The following is an 18,788-nucleotide window of genomic DNA, read 5'->3' on the forward strand; positions in this document are numbered from 1 at the left end:
TTTCAAAAAAGCTTTTCTGCAGTTTCTTTACTACGAGCAGCTAAATAAAAAGTTCAGTCCACAAGATACATGGGGAGCAGGCCCAATTACCGTGAGGCCCTATCAAGATGGGATGGCATTCCTGTAGTTGGTCGTAAGGGAGAATGACTGCTTTAGCTGCCATAAGTTTGAAACAGGCTCATATATAGCTTTTGGGGGAGCTGTCATAACATCAAACAGCCATTAAGTGACCTGTCATCCATTACCCACATTTGCAGGTCTTTGTATTTTGTGATTTTCTCCGGTTCTTTCACTCCTATCTTGCTGCCACTGTCCAGTCTTTTTTGTCTTATTGACAAAATAATATGTGGTAGGTTTTTGTCTGTCTGAATTCTGATTATCATTCCTATTCAAATGTTTATCTTTTATTTTGGAATAAATAAGGATAGATGAAACTTGAATTTCTTCTCTTTTCTATGTTTCCACGCCTTTGTTTTCTGGATTCTTTATCAAAGCCATCCTTAATTAGTGGGAATTTGTGGTTGAGAGAAAATGTTAAAGGTCATCTATATATTTTGGATGTAGTAATTTGCTATGTTCTCTTCCATTTCATAAGGCTCATTGTTAATTATCTCTTGGAATGAAGCCGAAGATGCTGTGAATGATCAAAGCCACTGGAAATCACTTGCTGTCCAATGAGCTCTACACAGGATCTAATGATGATTGTTAATTACTTTCCCAAACAGAGGGAAAACATCCTATTTCAGCATAATCCTTTGCATTCAGCTACAGTATGTTCCTTAGATCTTTCAATGTGGTTTTCCCTGCATACCATCAATATTCAGGTAGGAGATAGGAAGAAGATTTTTCTGTGGTTGCACTTAGATTAAGAGACATCATTACTAATTATATTTGCTTTGCAACCTCTCTAATGGTTCTTCATTATTTGTTAACAGTAATGTTTCAGAGTTATTACCAAGAAAGTTAAGATTCTGTTGGCTGTTCAAAAATTAGATTTAAAAAGAGATGCATATTATTCTATTTTGATTTAGCAATCCAACAGCAAGTCAAAATGCCTACCTCATTTGCAGTTATTTATCCTATAAATAAGGCAGGTTATGAGAGGGACATGGAAGTAAATCTATAAAATAATTCATGTCTTGGTAATCTGGAAAGAGAAAGATTTTCTCTCACATTAGAATCCAGGATCATCTATCCAAGTGAAAATTCTGCAGGAAGATTCAGAATTAAAAAAAGAAATAATGTTTTTCAGTAATGTATAGGTAAATTTCACTTTAATCACCTCTAGCCTAAGAAATTCAAGAGCCCTGCTGGACCTCTGTCCTTTTACAGGTAAACCGAGTACTGGATTACCATAATCTTTTATATTACACTAGAAATGGCCACTTTGCAGATTTCTGAGGTTGAAAAATACTAACATTTTCTTAGTCAGCCAAAGGAGTCAGTACAGAGCCTGAATATAATTACACACAGTAAATTATGAATATGAACTTCTATCTATATTCTAAAGTCAAGATATATTTGCCATCTCTGTAAATGATATGCTAAAGGTATAAAGACAGTAAAATGAAAGTTAAGCCACAATGTTCTTAGGAAACTTCTGTTAATGCAGATAATTGGGACCTTGGAAAAGCTAATCAATTGATCACAAATTATTTAAATTATTCTACTATTGATCAGATCTATGTGAGAGTACTTGGGAAAGGCAAACAGATCTTGCAAGCACAATTTATAGGGTGTGTTTTTTAAAAATACTTATTTTTCTGGACATTTAACACATCAATTCATTGTCGTGAGGTTTCTTCCTGGACATGAACCAAGGAGAGGCAAGACGGAAGTTGAGATAATAAAGAAGGGTTTCAGACAGATGTATTACATGATAAGAACATTTTATAAGTTTTATATGTTTGCAAGCATCCCTTGTAGGATGAGCTTTATATTCATCTTGAATATAGATGGGTCTTCAGTCTGGCCCAGCACTATTTTTTTATGCATTTAAAAGTATTCTTTCTCACAGGTTAAAGATGCCAATCAAAATATATTTCATTACACAATAGCTTCAATTACAGCATAATTAAGTATATACCAGCTGCATATTTTACAAATTAGTGATAATTACTTCCATAGTCCTTTATTCCCTTAAGATCCAGACATTCAGGAGCTAATTTCTACTAGTCATTCATTTATTTCTAGTAGTTATGATCATTAAGGAAACTGACAAAATAAAATTGCACTATGGATATAGATAATTACATCAAAGTCTGAAATTCTTCATGGAGCAATAAGCACAATAGAAAAGCACTATTTTTTTTTTTAAAAAAAAATTCAATTCTGCATTTTAATTTTTCAAGATGTATAGTGTCCAATATAGCAATCACAGACAAATGGACCTTGACCTTCATATATCTTAACATTCCTTAATATAAAGAAAGTCTTATTTGGACAACAGAACAAAAAAAAAAACCCTAATCTAGTCCTTTTCTAATATGTAACACTTAGTCAAATAAATATATCAGACATTAAAAAAAGAACCAAGAAAGTTAAACAGCTTGAAAAAGCATCTAGTTCAATAGGACAAATGTAATTAATGAAAAGGAAGAAGATTAGAAAGCATCAAAGGGGGTTTAATTATCAGTTAAAGAGCTTTTTTCTCAATATAAATTAACTTATTTGGGAAGTAAAGAAAAAGGAGATAATTTCCTTCAGTTTTAGGATATGACTAGGGAAATTAAATCAGATGTTTGCTTTATCAGTTTCTACATCATCTCAAGAAAAGACAGGAGACAGACACACCAGGAAATTTGTGTCTTGTGTAGGTGACAACTTTCTTCTTCAGAAGTTGAAAAATGGTAAAGGAACAATTTTCAAAAGTAATTAGAAAGTGATGTTTGCAGCAACATGGCTGATTCTGTCATCTGCTGGCCCTCAAACTGATGAAAGACTGCTGTCCTGCAGCTGCCTCATGAAGACCAGCCATCTGGTCAGTAGATTGACTGGTGGGCAATCTACTGTTCTAACATTTTCTAGACAGGTTTCAAAGAATCAGACTATTCACCATTCCTTGGTCTTTGCTGCAGTTTTTTGGGTTTGTTTTTGTAGGCGCATCTTCAATTTACCATATGTCTCCAGAAGTCCAGCTTCTTGGAAAGAATTATCAATTAAGAATATCAGAGTTTAGACATTAGGAAGACTGGTGTGTAATTACATGAAAAGAATGAAGTTAGAAAAAATATTTCTTACATTAACTATAAATTATTAGAGAAATTGAGATACAAGTATTTCAATGGCTGTCAGATTCTGCTGATGACATGTATGAATTGAGGTCAGGTAATCAATTTCCTTGGAGGTATTTCACATCAATGAGTAGAGTTTGTTTTAAAGGAATGAGCTTTGTGCCAGAGGTTTTGTAGTTTGTGCTAATGAGAGGCTGCCTATCAAACTTAAGTAGCATCAAGTTGCTGGGAACAAGAGCTCTTGGGCATTAAATGGTTCCTACCAAATACCAAAGTCATTATCATGATTGGCTGTTATGGCCCTCTAAACAGCAAAAGTGATTAAGTTGGTCATTATGAAACCCTGAAGATGCATAATTATGAAAAATATAGCTTGAGTGAAAGCATATTTTCATCTTTAGATTGCTTTCTATCTCAGAAAGGAAGATATGTTTGGATGTTTCAAAAGCATAATTGCGTTATTCAGACACTCAAGGATAAGAAAACTGTAGAGCATTGGTGATTTACTGAGATGAAGTAAATACATATATCTGATGTGCATTCACCACCATGGGTCTTATTCTGACAAGAATATTGCCATTAATTCAAGCATAACAGCAGAATCAGAATACACACCCTTCTTTAAAATAATAGCATTTATCCCTTCTTTTAGCAATTGCACATAATTTTTTCCTAGAACCTATACTGGTAATTTCTAATTGTAATTTCTGAGATATATATTTGCCCTGTAAATCAATGCTAGACACACTGTAAATCAAATTGTAGGTTCTTGCATCATCAGAAACTTTTAAATATAGGCTATGTCATATTTTTAAATTACCACTTCACATGTATTGTTCTTTTGGAATTCATATTACAAGTTGCCATTTCATTACCTTCCACATTCAAGACTCCACTAGACGTAATAGAATTCTCTGTATGCACTTTAATTGAACTCAGTTTTCAAAAAAACATTAGGAAAGTAAGGAGAAACATATGCTTTTAGAGTTTGGATTGATCTACATGTAGAATAGTGAGAATCTTTTACACTGTTCCTCTAAGGAATTTAATTGGGTCTTCCTCATTTTATACGTTTTTAACTTGGCTCTCAACATTTTTATCCTGCTCTGGCTGCAGTGAAATGTAAATGTTCTTTTCCCCATTTGTCTTTTGTATATAACACCATTGCCTTTTTCAAGCCTCATTTTATGAAGTGTTTTTAGGGGGCGGGGGTTTGGAATAGATAATAACCACAATAACCTGAACTGCAAATAATGACCTGAGATAGTGAAAGGAGATAATGAGGTACCAGCTAGGTATGTGAATCAAAGACAGAAAACTTATATATAGATAAGACCTTATATTTTTATTGGCAAGAATTTTCAGAAATGATTTGTCCTAGGATTAAGAGAAAGTGACTGGCCCATAGTCACCCAGATGGCTTTGTGCCTAAGGAAGAACTAGAATTCATGATTCCCTGGTTTGTATCCTGATATTTTAGCTACTACTCTGCACTGAATCTCATATGGGTCTAGGACAATTAACCATAGGCAGATATCTGCACCAGGGGTGGGTTCTACTTATCTTTACTACCAGTTTGCAATGGGGCCGCGCATGCGCAGAAGTTTCTGTACATGTGCAGAAGCGTTCCGATGGTATCTGGGTCAGTGGGCGGAGCCTCCCGCCAGTTTTACTACTGGTTCTATAGAACCGATGCGAACAGGAGGTAACCCACCACTGGTCTGCACCCATTTCACCATGGGCCCCATACCGCAGCCAGCCCATCACGGGCATTTATCATTGGATGATTCTCTACCAGCACTTCTCCCCTGACAATGGTCCATCGGTGCTCCTTCAATGCACCCTCCTCCCAGGCAATTTGGATAGAGCTCCCCTGGCCAATCAACAGCACGGCCCAAATAACCGCACATCCTCGCTTTGTCTTCCCATTGACGTAGTCCCTTTTCAACGTGGCTTCCTGAACTGGAAACTGGAAAGGTTGAAGGAAGCAAACCCTCTACAATTTGTGTGCCCACAGGGATGGTGAATCTGTTTCCTTCCAGACATTCTACGCTGTTGCTGGGATCCCTTTGCTGAATGCTGCAGATTCTTGGCAAGGCAGTAAATGGGGAGAGATTCATGGTGGTTCTGAAATGGAGCAATTGGCTAATAATAGAGTCCTTCCAGACACAGCACATCCAGCACTTCCAGCACATCCAGAAATCAGAAATTTGTTTTCAGTTTCAGGATAAACGTTCTGAAGAATATGTCAAAAAGGTTTGCATAACAAAGCCCCCAAGAAAAAGACATGATAAATGTGAAGGACCCCCCTCTCAGAAAGGAAACTATCAACCATGCCCTGAGAGCTTCTCCCCAAAAGCATAATCTCCGTAATTGTAGTCAGAGAAAATAAAATGAAAACATTAAAGAAAGTCATTTTCTCAGAGGAAGAAAGAGAAAGGCCCCGCACAGATAGAACTGGATAAAATGACATTATGCATATGAAAATGTCCAGAAAGATGTTTGCAACAAGCATTGCAAAATCCCAAAAAGCGAATCCATTAGCCTATTTAAAAGAATGGTATTTTCTTGTAATAGAAGCATAATACACTAATCCTGATCTGTCATAGAATTGTTTCTCCTAGTCAATATGTCTTCTTCCATCTTATTAGGACAATGTTTCTGGTTGATTTAAATGAGTGGTGGGATTCAAAATATTTTACTACCACTTCTGTGGGCGTGGCTTGGTGGGCGTGGCATAGCTTTGGTGGGCATGGCTTGGTGGGTGTGGCAAGGGAAGGATATTGTAAAATCTCCATTTCCTGCCCACTCCAGGGGAAGGTTACTGCAAAATCCCCATTTCCTTCCATTCAGCTGGGACTCAGGAGGCAGAGAATAAATGGAAACTGGGCCAGTCAGAGGTGGTATTTACCGGTTCTCTGAACTACTCAAAATTTCCGCTACCGTTTCTTCAGAACCTGCTGAATACCACCTCTAATTTCAATATTAGGTATCTTCTCCTCTTCTGTCTTCTCCTTTCTATTCCCCCACCCCACATTTCCCTCAACCCCAAACAAGGTCATCTCTTTTTTAAAAAAACAAAGGCTGGCAGTTCCTCATATAAGATTAAGTTCTAATTATGTTATAGAACTAGGTGTTTTTCTCTATAATAATATTCCCTAAACAATATCAAGCATATCCTTCTGTCTCATCCCCCCAATCATATCATAGCAGTGATGTGTGTTCAGAGTTCTAATAATTTTGGGATAAACACCTTTTATTATACAGGTAGTCCTCAACTTACAACCACAACTGAGCCCAAAATTTATGTCGTTAAGTGAGAATTTGTTGAGTGAGTTTTGCCCCCATTTTATGACATTTCTTGCCACAGTTGTTAAGTGAATCACTGCAGTTGATAAATTAGTAACCTGGTTGTTAATCTGGTTTTCCCATTGACTTTGCTTGTCAGAAGGCTACAAAAAGTGATCACAAGACCTCAGGACCAGAGGTGGATTTCAGCAGGTTCTGACCAGTTCTTGAGAACCGGTAATGGAAATTTTGAGTAGTTCGGAAAACCGGTAGTAAAAATTCTGACTGGCTCTGCCCCCATCTATTCTCTGCCTCCCAAGTCCTAGCTGATCAGGAGGAAATGGGGATTTTGCAGTATCCTTCCCCTGGATTGGGGAGGGAATGGAGATTTTGCAGTATCCTTCCCCTGGAGTGGGGTGGGAATGGAGATTTTACAGTATTCTTTCTCTGCCACACCCACCAAGCCACACCCACAGAACCGGTAGTAAAAAATTTTGACCACTGCCCAGGACGCTGCAACAGTCATAAGTATGAACCAGTTGCCAAGCATCTGAATTTTGATCACAGGATCATGGGGAATGCTGCAAAGGTTGTAACTGTGAAAAACAGTCATAAGTCACTTTTTTCAGTGCTGGGGTAACATTGAATGGTCACTAAATGAAATGTTGTAAGTTAAGGACTGCCTGTAATTTTATATTTTTAAATGACCACGAAAGTGCTGCAAGTATTGATTCTAGTGAGAAGGCAAATTCACTAATATGGAACTGAAAAAATGAGGATTGATTATATATAGAATAGTCTTCAGGGTTATATAAATAAATGCAAAACCAGAATGCTCAAGGAGAAAGTAGAAACTCTGAGGCCACCACATTTCATTAAGCTCTTCAGAAAGGCATAAAGAATGAGGCTTTGGAACATTGAGTTCTTGATGGCTCTTAGCTTTTCTGCTGCTTCAGAATCTATCATTGTATTGTACATTTTGTATTACTTGCAATTTTGATTTTATTCTTCTATTAAAAAAATGTTGAACTTATACTGAAACCTTATCATTTTTTTGATCCTGGCAAATGGTCTAAAAAACAAAAAAGATGAAAAGGAAGCAGATATTTCAGTTCATCTTAATATGCAATGTAACACTCTTTTTAACCAGATATTTTAATACCTTTCTTGTTCTGGTTTTTATTTTGTTTTGTTTCTGGGTAATTACCTCTGCTTTTCCTGGTTTTGCTTGGAACAGTGCTTCAATGTGTTAGAAAAGTAAATCAGTGCTGACATTACTTGCTCTAAGAAAGTTTTTATCAGCAGAAACAGTCAGTATTGCCCTGGGCACTCATCAATAACCAATTATGAGATCATCTGGATTTTCCAGCTTTGTATTTTTGCCCATTTGAAAAAGTGCGGCAGAGAAGAAATGAAATGATGACATTTATTGCTACAGTTTGTTCCTTCCTAACTGCAGTACAAAAAAGTTGAACCTGATCTGCTACTACTTTGAAACAAAATGAATATATATCTTATGCAAGAAGAATATACAACTTAAAATCTTTAGGATAGCGGCTAAATCTGGAGAAGTAAACAAAGAACATCAGTCTGACAACCTAGTTTTCAACCAAACATTTTCTATTTTAAACATTTCAAATTGCATCCTTTTCTCATTTGGGAATTACGCATCTTTCCACAGTGTGTTATTTTAAGTGTTAGGCAAATTGGTCTCTGACAACTCTGCAAGATTACTTTACTTCCTCTTTTTTGGCCATGTGAAGTTCATGGTTTCACAAACTTGTACTTATTTCACCGATTACCCATTTCCCATTTCTCTCTTATATATATATATATATATATATATATATATATATATATATATATATATATATATATATATATATATATATATATATGTATATGTATATGTATATGTATATGTATATGTATATGTATATGTATATGTATATATAAAAGAGAGATCCAAGGACTAAAATGAAAGATTTTTAAAAAGAAATTAAGTTTGCTCAAAACTCCAGAAAATGCTTTAGACTATTTATCCAATTCTAATGATACTCAGAGTCCTTTCATACTGCTTTCAATATCGTTTTGCATTTTCTTAATAAGACCTTGAGGGCAGAAAGAAGATTGGGAATGATTATATAAATGCCAAAGAAATAAACGTTTGCAGTCATTGTGAGCTTGCTCAGGGCTGGCATGCGGATACAAGGATTTGGTTTTCAATGAGATAAATCTTTCCCAGAACCTGTCAATAGAAACACATAGGACAATATTGACTAAATACAAAAATTCACTGCATGACCTTTGTAATCTTGAGCAAACAGCCAAATACAAATTCATTGCATGTAGATGACAGCAAGTCAGTAGTTATTTGATGCAAACTGCTAATCATTCAGTATTATAAAACCAATTACATGCATCATCCAATGATGTGGTAAAATAAGTTTATCAATCATGATGACTCCATAAAGCCAATAAGGCTAGTTACATCAGTGAAAGTTGATTTATTGAAAATGATTGAAAATACCTGGGGGTGGGGGAAATGCATTCTACAGCCTCCGTTTGCAAACACATACATATGTGGGAATATATAAAAATTCATACATAAGCAAACTTATATTTAGAGAAGGAAATATTGACATTTTAGTACATTTATTCATATAGGCTTTCCAATATTGTTTTAAGATTAAATATTAATACTGCAATTGAGCAAACATTAACCAGGAGCAGCTTTCAAAAATCAAATTAGGGAGAGGAGAATAGAATGGGTTGTTTATAACATGCAACCGATAGCCTTATTTTTCAATTTGTAAAACAAATGTGAGCACATATCAGTAGAACACCATAAAAAGAAAGTGAATACATGTGTGCAATCTTTCTGTAATTTAGGAAACTGTAGGAAAGAGATATAGATTCTGAGTAAACAAAGCAAGAGAAGTGTTAGAAACAGGGGTGGGTTCTAAAAATTTTTACTACCGGTTCTGTGGGTGTAGCTTATTTTGTGGGCGTGGCTTGATGATCATGTGACAATTCTTTAGGATTTAGCAGAGATACTGGTCTACCAGGCTTTTAACTGCTTGCAGAGCTGTACCGGTCTACTCAATTGTTTTTGGAGGCACCAGTCTACTCATTTGTTTTTGGAGGCACCGGTCTATTCATTTGTGTTTGGAGGCATTGGTCTACTCATTTGTTTTTGAAGGCACCAGTCAATTCATTTGTTTTTGGAGGCACCGGTCTACTCATTTGTTTCTGGAGGCACTGGTCTACCACCAAACTGCCTTTTAACACTGATCAGCTGTAGGGCGGCCCTTTGAAGCCCCGCGGCAAGTTTAAACAGTTTTTTTCTTCTATTTATTATTTATTTATTTATTTATTCAATTTATATACCGCCCTTCTCCTGGTGGACTCAGGGCGGTGCACAGCCAAAACTAAAATACATAACAATACAAAATTTAAAATTAATTAAAAGAATTATATACTTTGGCCCGAATTAAAACAGTGCGAATTAAAACCCATTAACAAATTAAAACTAAACAATTAATAACCATTAAAAACTAAAAAAGGGGGGCGGGGTTCACGCCAGCCCTGCTTGCTGGAAAAGAAGAGTTTTCAGGGCTCGGCGAAAGACCCGAAGATCCGATATCCTTCTTATCTCCGGGGGCAAATCGTTCCAGAGGGCGGGGGCTGCCACAGAGAAGGCCCTCCCCCTGGGGGTCGCCAGCCGACATTGCCTGGCCGACGGCACCCTGAGAAGTCCCTCTCTGTGGGAGCGTACTGGACGGTGGGAGGCTATCGGCGGCAGAAGGCGGTCCCGCAAGTACCCAGGTCCTATGCCATGGAGCGCTTTAAAGGTGGTAACCAACACCTTGAAGCGCACCCGGAAGACCACTGGAAGCCAATGCAGCTCATGCAGGAGAGGTGTCACATGGGAGCGACCCCTCGCTCCCATAATCCCCCGCACGGCCGCATTCTGCACCAGTTGGAGCCTCCGGGTACTCCTCAAGGGGAGCCCCATGTAGAGAGCATTACAGTAGTCCAGGCGGGAAGTGACGAGTGCCTGAATGACTGTGCGTAAGGAATCCCGATCCAGAAAGGGACGCAACTGGCGAATCAGGCGGGCCTGATAAAAAGCCCCCCTGGCCACGGCCGTCATATGCTCTTCTAAAGACAGCCGTGCATCCAGGAGGCCGATCAGCTAGGACTCGGGAGGCAGCAATAGATTGGAGGCAGGGTCAAATAAAAGGTAAGAATAATGTGGAGGGATGAGGGGGTGGGGAGCAGGAGAGCCCAGCTCCCGAACAAAGAGAACCAGTTCGGTGACATCATATCGTCACCGCTACCAGCTCGGCGGAACCGGGAGGAACCGGGAGGAACCCACCACTGGTTAGAAATCAGAACATAGTCTTCAAACAAGCACATTTCTTGGCTCAAGCACTGTCAGGGGGAGGAGAATGAAACTGAATAACATTAATACACATGCAATAAAAATGGGAATATTGGGAATCTAATAGAAAAACTATAAATGAAACATCAAGGGTTCCATGTGCTATCATATTCACCACATATATAGCTCAGATTCACATAAGGTTTGGTGCAATGTTAAACTTCTGGTGACACAAGGCAAATTAATGCCCACACATTTTTCTCCACTGTGCAGATTTTAGGAGAATTATGGTCAAAAAAGGCAGATGGATGTGAAATCCAGACTGCCGAAATTCTCCCTGGAACAAATAATAACAAATCTGGAGATTGTCTTTATTTCCCTCGAAATAGGTGATTTTTTTTTAATGAGTAGATTGCAGAAATGTATGTTTTACAGCCACTTGCAATCAGCTGGGAGTCACAGGTTTCATCATGAAAGGTAAATGCAACCTTTCATGAACTCAAAGTTTGGTCAAAGTTTGACCAAACTCCATCTTTTTAATCACTTTAGAGCTTTACTTTTTTAATTGCCTCTGTAAGATTGAAAACCTTCAGATTCACAAGCCTACCAGTCACTAGATGAGTTTCTCTTCAATCCATTTAAAAAGAAAGAAAATTATGCCTTTTCAGCTTTGTAATATTTTAATTTTGCAAATTTTTAACATATAGCAAAGAAGTAACTTTAGAGTTCAATTTCTGGAACGTTTTAAATACATTTTAAATACTGAGACATTGTGAAACTGATTTGAAGACTTTAAAATTAATTAGCAAGATTCTCTGGTATGGGAAAAATTCCTTGTTTACATTTCAAACGCAAAACAAAACTTTGAAGGTCGATTACTAAAGCACATGATGTCCACTTTAAAGGAAATATTGTATCTGTGGGTTTGTAAAGTGCTCAATTTTTTAAAGTCATTACTGACTGAGACCAAAATGGTGGACTTTAAAATTACAACTTAAAAGGTGTAAATACTGGATTTACAAATGGATTTAAATGCTTATTCAAAAATCCAAAAGGATATGCAAATAATGTATGAAAAGAGTGGTGTAGACTGCTTCTATAAATTGAAATTTACAATACTATACAGTAAGAGATTGGAGTTATTTGATGGAAATTTCAAATGAACTTGGATAAAGATCATAAGGACTTCGGAAGAGGCAAAGACAGTAGAACAGAGTTAGAGTTTTATCAGTGGGATGTCCGGGAAGAAGAAGGGGAAAAGAAGGGTATCTTTGACTATGGTTAATGATGTGTTGTTGTATTTGGTGATGTTTAATAATTATCTGGATTCAACAGTTGTTCCTTTGAAAATGTTTACTAGTGTAATGGATTAGTTTGTAATCTATGGCATTATTTTTGGTATCTAAATAAGCATTTATTATTTATGGTGAGGTACACGTTTAATAGCTTTTTTTTCAATAGTGTTAAGAGAGAGATGGGAGGGTTAGACTAATTGGAAAGGAGAATTATATATTATGTTGTTAGGTATTTTCATTCATTTTCACTGGAAGTCTGCTGATTAATAAGGAGAACTGAAGAATTAGAAATGAGTTTATAGAAAATGGGTGAGATTTGGAATGAAGATATATCTGGTTGTATTTAAAAGAGAGTAATAAGGTACGTGTAGGTTTTGTTTTATCTGTTTAATATAATCCTTAATAAAAATTATTGGGCCTTCCATTATTAATAGCAGAGAAGATAAATGGCAAAAAGGAAAAGGCATTCTAGTTGGCAAACAATGATGTAGCATTTGTTAAGATGCATACCAATTAAAATGGTAGAACCCAGTCTCAATCACCCATCAGAAATTTCTTACCTGTTTGTATATTGTGGAGAACCTGGGTATTTCACACATGATTGCCCTGCTAAAATTGCTTTTTTAAAAAGCACCCAAAGGTGTTGCATTAGTAGGAAGCAAAGCCTTCTGCAAACAGATTTCCTAACTGTTGCACATTTTTCATGTCAAGAAATGAGGTGACATCATCTCCTCAGACCTCAGAGATTAGAACAACCAAAAATTAAGTGAAGTCCAGACAAGCAGAAATATGCATTGAACTAGCAGTAATAGGCAACTTAGTTAATTCTCTGCTATAAGCAGCAACATTGACTCTGTCATCTCAGCCTATCAAATTACCTTTGAGAGCTGAGTCTATTTTTATAATATATAATTTTTATTAAAGTTTTTCTTAAAAATTAAAAACTTAATAATTCTAATATAAAGTAAAAAGAAAAGAGAAAGAAAGAAATCCTCTTTATAGAGTTGAGTTTATTAATGGCCAATTGTCATACTCACAACCATAACAGAATGCAAGAATTTCTACAACCAAGTACAGCTAAACACCAAGATTTTAATGCATTTTATATTTAGTGTTCCCAAAGTCCTGGGAAAGGGACTTACAAGCTATATATTCATTGGGAGTAGGATGACATCACTTTACCTCTGGATGGACCAGAGGCCAAGAATTGTTTCATCATAATACCTCTCTTGCCATGCAAACAATGGGAAAAAAGTGTAGGCTATTATATCGTCTTCCCTATGGACAGAGGCTTTAAGATATAGTTTCCTTGGACTTTATAACTACTATACGTCAAAGGTCCGAATACCATTCTAGTGGTAGTTGATTGTTTCCTCCTGTGAATGCCTTTCTACCTCCAGACAGTTTATTTGTCTATCCAACTGGTTTGGAACTATATCTTGCCCAATCTTCTGATTTCTGAGAAAACCGATAGTTCACAAAACATGTTTAAAGATCTGTATCACCTACTGGAAGTAAAGCATCACCTGTCTTCTGCCTTTCAGCCATACCTGGATAGAGGAGACAAATGTTATATAATAGCAATATCATCATAAAGACTAAAAACTCCAGCAAATCTTTTTACCTATAATTACACATTTACTTATAAGGATTTAGTTCATGCTTAAAATGCAGTTCACACAATTATCATTTCAGGCTACTCAGTTTTTCTACCAAACAATTCCCAATTTCTTCTGTTCTAGACACCTCCTGCTTTTTTCAGAAATGTCTGGCCTCCTTAAGAATCAACTGATTTATGCCAAAACCACTTTCAAGCATTCTATTGACTATCCTCACAGGAAACTCATTTCCACATCACCACTGGCTATCATACCAGCTTGCTATCAGCTATTTCTCTCCATGTGTTTGTTAAGAAGCTGATATCAAGTTTATTGAACCATTCCCTGCAATAATACAGATCAATCCTGTACCCAGTTGCCCACAGCTTCCAGACAACACAGGAAATGGACTTTACTTTCTAGTATTTCCTCCTAAACCTGGAATGCTACCTTGCACACACCCAATAGAAGAGAACCAAAAATGTGAAGCAGGACATGTTCTGTGAAATGCTTATTAACTGGAATATTCTTATGATATAGCAGATTAGGCTTCCTTTAACCTTTAATATTTGCAATATTCTTACAAGTCTAAGCCATCTCACTGGCTACAGAATAAGCTTCTTCCAGTTCTGACTCAAGAAAGAAGAATACAATAGCACAACTAATGAGCAGTATTTGAAATAGTCCGACCTAGAGATGATAGGGAGAGTTCACATGTGGAGAGAGTTTCAGATGAAAAAGATCAAGATGCAAGGAAACAAACTTCCCCAACTGATCAGAAGAAGCAGCAACACTGGACACTTCCCATGAAAGGAAAGAAGGGGTGGGGAAGAGAAGTGGTTTAAAGATTATAAATAGTAAGGCAGGAACAAATGATTGTTGTCCATATATGGCTGTAATGTCAACATAGCACAATTCTCCATTATCAAGACACCAAAAGCCATGACATGTATATGTCATTGTAAGTAGAAAGGAGGGAAGAAAACACTTCAAGTGTCAACCACTGAGAATGAAACTGCATACAAAACACTTGATTGCCCGCAACAGGATAAAGATGCCAGAGGCTTTGTTCTTATATACAGTAAAGATCCTAATCTAGCCAAGCTAGGTAAGGGAATCTTCTGCCAAATCAAGCTTAAAAATTGATCAATGGCTGAAGTGTTGGGAGATTACATAAAACCTGATACAAGTAGCTTTAACAGATATTTTGGGTCAATAGGCAACAAACCCATGAGAGGCTTTCAGAGACTGGCAATTGCTAATGGGCTTGTGTTGGGCCTTCAAATACATTTTGTTATTTTAACTCCAGCCATTCAATACAAAAATGTCTACAACACACACACACAAAAATCCCAACAAGGGGAACCATCTACCCTAACAGGACTTGGGAAATGTTGAGATTGAGGCCCAAGTAGTGATTACCAAACACAATTCAGTCCTAAACAAACTTATTTTATTAAAGCAGCTGAGAATAAATTAATTCTCAGTTTATTCCAAAACAAATTCTTCATAACCAGTCTGTCGGCCTTATCACCAACCTTTGATGTCTTTGGCAACCTGCCAAAGGCTTTTCTTGGCAAAACCCCCACAAAGTTCAAGAGACGCTGACAAGAAGCACTGGAATCAACGTTGCTTTTCTACAAAGAACCCAATGGCTGTTGCTGCTCTTTTAAGCTTTATGGGAGTGGCCAATCATCTTCTGGCCTTACTCCTGAGTTGTCCTTTTTGCTTCAGCTGCTCTTGCCTTCTGGCAGCTCTTCGCATGTGTGCACTAGGAACAGGCTCCTCCTGTTCCTCTGCCTCTTTGGAGGCTCCGGAGTCTGTGCATCGCTCCCAGATGGCCCTGGTCCCATCTCTGCCTCCAACGCAGAGCCCTCATCCAGGCCTTCCCCTGACTCCAGGACTGGCCCATTGTCCTTCCCAGCCTCCTCACTGCCCGACTCCGGTGCCAGATCCACAGGCTGCTGGCAGACCACAACAGGAAAACAGCCAGCTCTTCAATGCATTCAGTGTATCCTGTTCAAGGAATGAGAACTTGTTATTTGTATGATCAAAAATATATAAAATGAGAATGGAATGAATAACATAGTCCAAAAATGATAAGACAAAATATAGAGTCATAAAGTTGTAAGATATCACAGAGGTCATCCAATCCAACTCACTGCTCAGTGCAGGGTACCCTGGAAACATCTTTGACAGAACATGATCCAGCTTCTGTTTGAAGAATCAAGAAAAACTCATAAAAGTTTCTAGCTGGGAGTCTTACTGTGAAAAAACCGCTCTTAACTCACAGATTCTGGCCCTGCCCTCTTGTGGGTAAAATAAGTCAATTCCCTTGTCTGTGGAACAATCCTTATAATGTTTGAAGACTGTTATATTTCTGTCCTCAGTCTGCTTTTTTATAGTTCTATTTTGCACAGGATTTGGTTTTTAGAACTTTTACCATATTGGTAGCTGATCTTGCCTCAGTTTGCTCATGTTCTTTTCTAAGTGTAGTGCTTAAATGGGGTTTGATCAAGTGACACTGATGATAAAGTACATCAAGCCCCAATTTTTGATGATTGCTGGGCACATTTAGAATTATCATAGAATGACTGATGAGAATTCAAAACCTTTCTGCCTCTGGAGACATAGTCAGTAACAAAGCACAAATTAATCAGATTATTCTCCCTCCTATTGGTTATTCCCAAAGATATATCCATTTATTTTCTAAATAATTCATTTGCTAATGGATAAAGCTTTGCTCTGCAGCATGCTGTTTTTAACAGAAAACTGTTTTTAAAAACATTGAAAAGTCAGGTGCAGATATATTTTCACATAGGCATTTTTTCTTTAGAATCCTAGGCTTTTATAATGAGCACAAATCAGAATAGTGTTACGTCAGGAGTGTATGATTAGATGGAGAATATTTATTGTGACTTTTAACACCTAGCTTTGCTCTTTTCGTCTCAAAGGACTTTCTGAAAAGGAAGATTATTCTTAGAACCTGAAATCAGGGTCGCCTTTGTCATGATGTATGAATATTGAGTCCTGGCCTCTATTCTGTTCTTTTTAACTTTCACACACCAGATTTATCTGTAAGAATGGAAAGTATCACAGTATTCTGAAACAACATGTAGTGCAGCTAACTCTTAACTTTTAATTTGCTTCCTCCAAGAGATATGAAATGCCCTAGAACCTTTTGCAGTTGTCCCGTCCCTGGGTAATAGTCTCTCTACCCTCTAGGTTGCCCTGTGTTGTCATTTAGTAAATGTGTAAAATGTCCCACCAATGTTATGGTGTTGTACCTTTGGAATTTTGTATATAGTTAAATATGCTTAAATCATCCTTATGTGGAGAGCACTGATAAGAGCACTGATAAGTATTTTTTTATCTTTGGGGTTTTTTAAATGTAATCTACAATATTTAATGTTTAGATAGTTGTATAGTTATTGTTTATTTTGTATGTTTTATGCTATCTATTACCTTCAAATAGTGATGGATAGACAAGATGATTGGACAGAATATAAAATGGCATAATAAATGAACAAACAATATTTTTGAAAAACAAACTGAAAGACATAAACCAGAGCCCAAATGCAGCCTCCATGTTTTCTTTTCTTTTCTGGGCTTTGGAGCAATCCATGATTCATAAAACTTACTTTGCTTCCAGTTGGATGGCAAATGGCTCACATCTGCAATGTAAGCCCTAAAATCATGTAGAGAAGTATGGAGACAGCCTTGAAGAAATCATGCAGCAGCCAAGACAAAAACATCAGCTTACCCTAAACAAGAAACAAACTCAAAAATGGTCTGCCCTGTTTCTTTTATCTATTAACAGGGAAGGGAAGGACTTACAGACTTTCAAAATGATGATGCCATATAATAATAAGGTACAGTTCAGGGGTGGGTTCTACTTACCATTACTACTGGATCGCAATGGGAGTGAGCACTCGCTTCTGCACATGCGCAGATCACCCATGATGAAGTTGTGGCAGGTGGGTGGGGCCTCCCACTGGTTTTACTACCGGTTCTATAGAACCGGACAGAGCCGGGAGCAACCCACCACTGGTACAGTTACAGTAAGGTCCTTACAGTCTGTTCCTTGAGTCAGTCATTCTCAAAGGGCTAAATGTTTATATCACAAATACCTCTTCCTAAATAGAAATAGCAATCATACTTAGACTTCTATACCAGCACATAGTGCTTTACAGCACTCTTTGGGTGATTTACAACATTAGCATATTATCCTCAACAATCATTTTATCGACCTCAGAAGGATGGAAGGCTGAGCCTCAACCTTGAGTCTGTCAGGATCAAACTCCTGGCTGTGGGCAGAGTTCACTTGCAAATACTGCATTCTAACCACTGCGCACCAGGGATCTTCCCATTCCTACCAATGTGATTTGCCCCAGACACTTAGCAGCCTTTAGTCCCCAGCTCACATCTCACATATAGTAAGCATGATCCTTGGTCAGCCATTGCTTCTTCTATCCAATCATTGTTATCTAGGACCCAGTTCTCTTGCAAATGTACTGGTTTTACTAATATTCAGAGATGTAAACATTTGGACATTTAAATAAACCTTGCCTAAGAATCCATGCACATCCAAAATTATCTTAAAACTCTTAATTGCTTCAGAGAATTGAAATCAGCTGAAAGTGTTCTAAAAGTTGCATAAAATATGCAAGAGAGAGAGACCTCATAAATTTTAGAATAACCATATTATGATTATGGAAAATACGTATACAGTATTTTATTTGAATTGCCTTACTGTATATCACAGTAGTATTTCAGTTTTAGAGATATTGTAATTTTTTTTAAAAAAAAAATTCAATTTCATGGTTTGTAAAAAAAAAAGTTCCTTTCCCTTCAGGAAGAAGCTGGGGAGAGAGAGAGAGAGAAATACTGAACTTTTTCATAGATCATGACTGTATGAATCACAATGTGAGAATGAGGAAAGCAGTAAATTCAACTATTACATCAAAAACAGCTGGAGAAATAATAA

The 18,788-nt window shown here is 37.1% G+C and overlaps 1 protein-coding gene and 1 long non-coding RNA gene across 3 annotated transcripts in view; one reads left to right on the forward strand and one right to left on the reverse strand.

The window, feature by feature from the left end:
- LSAMP (limbic system associated membrane protein) overlaps nucleotides 1-18,788 on the forward strand; it is a 609,585-nt gene that overhangs the window by 461,117 nt on the left and 129,680 nt on the right. The window lies entirely within an intron of this gene.
- Nucleotides 13,194-18,213, reverse strand: LOC148113313 (uncharacterized). The gene is made up of 2 exons (XR_015734407.1): nucleotides 15,964-18,213; nucleotides 13,194-15,817 (listed from the first exon to the last, which is right to left on the reverse strand). It is a non-coding gene; the product is annotated as an uncharacterized LOC148113313 (long non-coding RNA).

This window comes from Pantherophis guttatus, chromosome 5 (assembly GCF_059756535.1).
Source record: "Pantherophis guttatus breed Tessera chromosome 5, ASM5975653v1, whole genome shotgun sequence".
Taxonomy (NCBI): Eukaryota; Metazoa; Chordata; class Lepidosauria; order Squamata; family Colubridae; genus Pantherophis; species Pantherophis guttatus.